This window comes from Oncorhynchus kisutch, linkage group LG1 (assembly GCF_002021735.2).
Source record: "Oncorhynchus kisutch isolate 150728-3 linkage group LG1, Okis_V2, whole genome shotgun sequence".
NCBI lineage: Eukaryota > Metazoa > Chordata > Actinopteri > Salmoniformes > Salmonidae > Oncorhynchus > Oncorhynchus kisutch.
In genome coordinates this window covers 63,451,694-63,457,026 of record NC_034174.2, presented here as the reverse complement: position 1 = coordinate 63,457,026, position 5,333 = coordinate 63,451,694, and the positions used below count along the sequence as shown (strand labels likewise).

General features: G+C 44.0%; 1 pseudogene; it reads right to left on the bottom strand.

Annotated features, from left to right (window-relative positions):
- Positions 1 to 2,670: 2,670 nt before the first annotated feature.
- LOC116374748 (axin-2 pseudogene) lies at positions 2,671 to 5,067 on the bottom strand (annotated as a pseudogene).
- Positions 5,068 to 5,333: the final 266 nt, after the last annotated feature.

Here is a 5,333-nt window from a genome sequence, read left to right as displayed (position 1 = left end):
AATAGAGACAGTAGATCTAGCTGGTCTGTCATAATATAATAGAGACAGTAGATCTAGCTGGTCTGTCATAATATAATAGAGACAGTAGATCTAGCTGGTCTGTCATAATATAATAGAGACAGTAGATCTAGCTGGTCTGTCATAATATAGATAGAGACAGTAGATCTAGCTGGTCTGTCATAATATAATAGAGACAGTAGATCTAGCTGTCTGTCATAATATAATAGAGACAGTAGATCTAGCTGGTCTGTCATAATATAATAGAGACAGTAGATCTAGCTGGTCTGTAATTAATATAGAAGAGACAGTAGATCTAGCTGGTCTGTCATAATTAATAGAGACAGTAGATCTAGCTGGTCTGTCATAATATAATAGAGACAGTAGATCTAGCTGGTCTGTCATAATATAATAGAGACAGTAGATCAGCTGGTCCCTCGCTCTCCTGCTATCTCTCTACCCTTTTGTTTGGGCAAGGCCCCTACTCCCGCACATTTCCACTCTCTGAAGCAGTGTACTCTTTTCTTGAAGTGTTTTTTTCTCCTCCCCTTCCTTCCTCCCTCTCGCTCTGCTCTCTCTCATGTCTTCTCTCCTTAAATCCAGGCCCCTCTGTATACTCCCCACCTCCTCCTACAACCAAGCCCCCCCCAAACCATCCTTCTAAAGTCTCTCTCTCCCCCTCTCTACTTTTACTCTCTCCTGCTGTGTTGCATTCCTGTTCCACTAGTGAAGGGGGTGGACAGGGAGGAAGGAGGGGAGACCTTGAGCTTGGGGGGGAGAGAGAGAGCGCAAAAGAGAGAGAGTGTGGGAAGGGGGAAGGAGGGCCTCTTTCTTTATGAGAATGCCTACTGCTGGGAGGATGACTAAAGCCGTAGGCCCCAGCTCAAACCTGACCTTTGGAGGTTCAAGCAAAGAGTCAGGTATTTAGCGCAGCTGGGCTCTCGGTAACCCCCCCCCCTCTCTTTTTCTTTCTTTCATTATTCCGCTGTTCCTGTCTCCCTCCAAAGCACATGCTTAGGCTCTGTCAGAGGGATTTCTCTAAAGGACGAGATAAAAGCAGTGGGTAGAAAGGACGTGGAAAAAACATCACAAGCGAAAGGGAGAATGGGGGTCTGACGCTGACCTGCGCCGGCTATGTTTTTTCACATTATTTCGGAGGAGAGTGGCTACGTTTCTGAAGGATTCTTTAAAATGTTTTTTTTCTGAGTGCAGTTGCGAAATTAGTTCCACATGTTTCAGAAGGAAATGTGTTGACCTAAACAGTTGGTGCTGGGCAGGGGAAAGAAGAGATGAGAGGGAAAAGGGTGGGGAAGAGAGGAGAGGGAGGGGTGGAGGCTATCCCTTTCCTTCAGTGAAACACAAGAATGTGCAGATCACACCAGGAAGCTGAGGAGATGCCCTCATGTCAACAACCCCCGAGTCCCCCCTCAGTTCCCAACTCAACATGGCCCCTTCTGAACATCCTGTCTGCCACAGCAACACTGTCCCCCAGCCTGCTGCTATAACTAATACTCCTGACATAACCCACTGCAAAACTCTGGTAAAATGATCTGGCACACTATTTTAGCATGAAAGTTGAATATGAATTAAGAGAAAATACTAGCAATTTAAAACTTGTCATGAAACTATCATACACTTTTCTCCTCAACAAACATTTCTTCCCAGCGTTACTATTTTGTTTAAGAGGGAAAAATGTGTTTCTTTGAAAACTGCCCCTTTTTCAAATCCCTCTTTTCCTATGGACACCGAAAGGAACAAGACACTCTCTAACCACTCGGTGGTAATTGTGTCCAGATGTTGTTTTTATTGTATGGACATAGTAGGGGAACAGTTCGGTGAAACACGTTGGAATGGTTCTCTTTGATGCAAAACCTCGTGCATAAAATCCACACTTTCACAATGTTTCTGACTTGAAGAGTTTGCAGCTGTTGGACAATATGTGGGACGAGAGCTTAAGAAACAAACCCAAAATTCTTTCCAGAAACACCATCTTTGATCTCGGACCAAGAGGCCAATATCTCTTCTGGGCATTACTCACTTTCTCTCTGTGTGCGTGTGTTACATTGTAGTCTGTAATAATAGGACTACTTAATAATATATTTGAAATATTGCATAACTTCACAATGGAATCACTAGTTTCATGTACTAGCTGCAACAGCCAGCCAGGCAGGATTGGTGTCTGAATTCATGCCTCTACTGGAGGAGCAATTTCAAAGCACAGGAAACTTGAGCAAGCCAACAAAGGGCTGACTGCAATCCAACATTTACTTGACAGGAAAGACCAGATCCATTGATGTTTTGCACCCCCTAACTAACTGCAGGGCAGAGGGGACAGACAGACATTTTTCCACTTTCAGATTTTTTCGCTCCATCAAGCAGCTTTTATCTCAATGGAATTTGAGGGGAAAATGTTGTATTGACATGGCTGGGCAAATAACTAGTTCAAATGCATATTTGCTCTTTACATGTTAATAACTGGATTATATGCTAATTATATGCTAGTATCTAATCAGACAACATGCCCAATAACTAATTAATTTACTAATACTATACACTTAAGTAACCTTAGGATCTCTATTCAACATAAACATATTGACAAACAGCCATAATAAAAACGCTCAATTCAATTACGCGATAAACTGTAAACATAATCAATTCAATGAAGACATTCTCTTACCTGTACCCATTCTCCAGCACTTCCGCCGCAGTCCGAATTGAAGCAGTGGCCCGCAGCGCATTGGCAGATAGTCCAACCACAGAGGCTAACGTTGTCGCCTTCAAGTCACAACTCCACTCCTCTTCCTCAATGAGAGGTGGCAGAAATCCGCACATCAATTTGAGGCTCCCGAGACCGCTATGGTTGGCATAAACCGTGTTCTCGCACCCCGTGTGCACATATTCAAGGTATATGTCAGAAGTTAAAAACATCTGGTACGCATTCTCCTCCATGGTTGACTGAATTTCCGTTTGTGCTTGGTCAAACATCGCAGAGTCTATTTGTTGCTTCTTAATACTATCCCTTATGTAGGTTTTAGTGGCAGGTTTCAACTGCTTGGCAACAATGCTGTTGTTTTCAATGTACCGTTTGAAAATAGCTTTGGCAACTCGTAGCGTTTTGGTATCATTGAGGTCCATTTGCCTAAACCCGTTGCAGGCGAACCAAAAGTCCAAAGTGTCCACGCATTTCTCCCGCTCCAGAAAGGTCCTGAACAGGTGAGCACCGTCTTGGTCACCCAGGAGAAAATGCAACGACTTGGTCCACCGGGCGAGCGGTGAATCCGGCGACGCGCTACCCTCAGGTTCCCCGAGTCCATCCTCGTTCCTCCTCGGCGTGGAGCCGGGAGACGCGACGGTGACAGCTTTAGCCTTGTTTTGGGCTCTCATTTTGGCATGTTTGCAGGGAGTATGGCATGACGCCTCTCCCTCCTCCCCCGGCACGGGGGGACGGGGAGCATCTTCTCGGAAGCTACTACTGATATGGTCCGTAAGCGCTCTGCTCATGGCTCCAGCTCCGGTTGCCGTGTGTGCCGTTGTGCCTGCTATGAGCTCCACTGTAATCCTCCTCACTCTCTTAAATCCGCGGGGGAGTTTCTCGGCTCCTTTTCACTCTGAAACAGAAAGTATTGATCTAATCAAAGCCAGATCCAGCTAACTTCAAAGGGAGACATGAAGTAAACAGTCCCTTTCAGATCTCCGCCGGTTTGCAGAGAAAGAAAAATGAAAGGTTTAGTCTCATCAATCTATTTATAATCTAAATGGGGGTTTAGCAACCTATATTTACAGTCTGCATCGATTTGTCACATCAAACGACCGTTGACAAGAACAATCGTTTCACATCGCCAACATTCCTCGCCAAGTACGCACCTAAAATATATTTTACGCATATCATAGCGATCACCTGAAACAGCTATCATTTCAAATGAATTATCACTCTAAATGTGCTTCCAATACTGTTATCTGCATTATGCATAAGGATTGCGTTCCCACGAACCACTTGTCCTCATACATCCAGTGTTGCACATCACACAGCCAGCCATCCAAGACAGTGAAAACGCATCCTATGCGCCACAATTGACTAAGGTTCCTATAATGGTGAGGATAAGAGCCCCGTACAATGATCACGATCAACAGTAGCCAATAATTCCTTAAAGCATTTGCAGTTAGCCAACTACATTTCAGCTCACATGTAGGCTACAACACATAATTATGGCAGCGAACACTAGGCAACGTGTCTGAGCAACGCGATATGATTACCCTGCACAATACAATATTACTAGGCTACTAGACAAGATACATTCTTATTCGTTTTTTAAAGAAGCACTTTACGTCATCTTCAATAATGTCACAAGTAAAACTGTCATTATTGTGCCAAATGTGCCATAAAGCCCACGCGCCGATAAACTATTTTTTTTGCGCAATCAAAACAACGTACATTGTATAATTTCTAATAGCGCTTAGTCTGTTTACAAAATTTGCATAAACAATCGATGTGTCCCAACTACTCATAAATAACACCGTGAAAAGAAAACAGCTCGCGAAGTGTATATAACATGGGCTAGGCTACACCACATACCATTGTAAAACGAAACCCGAATCCAGCAGAAAGTGTCGAAAAAACTATTCCCATTTCCTTACGCTCCGTCCTCTTTAGTAGTATATATCCAACAAAAAGTCCGATGGAAGTGATGGTAATCCGACAGTGGACTAGATTTACTTAGCCACATGTGTCCTCGATGCATTAGGGATAGTCTAATGTACCCTTGTCCCATTCAACAACTGACCCCAAAGTACGCAGGCACTGCTTCTATGTAGATCAGAGGGGGTGTCGACATTTCGAGGAGGCGGGAGAGGGGGACCTTGCCGAAAACATCCCACTTTTCCCCTTCTTTCAGACTATGATAAACTACATCAACCAATATTAGTTTCTTCTACAGCCTTCACAATCACGAAAACATTGATCCCCGATCTCAGAGTTGCCTTACTTATCCATTCTACGGTATTTTCTCGCCCACAAACAACAAGTGTAGCCTACATTTCTCAACTTCAAAGCATTGCAGAAACACATCAAAGCGACCAAGAGAGGGGGCCTTGGTTAAGGTTGCAGAACTGCATTCTTGCAACTTACCATCGATGCACACGAGTCCTTTCCCGTATGATCAGAAACGGTTCACGGCGGGAAAAAAAGTAACAACCCAACAAGTATTACAATTTCACGATCAGAAAGCTGGTGTTAGTCTACTCCGCTCTGATGTTGATCTCAGAGAGAAGAGGAATATAAAATGTAACCCCTGAAAAGAAAGCTCGTTTCCCCTTCCCCAGGTACTGTTTCAAGTAGT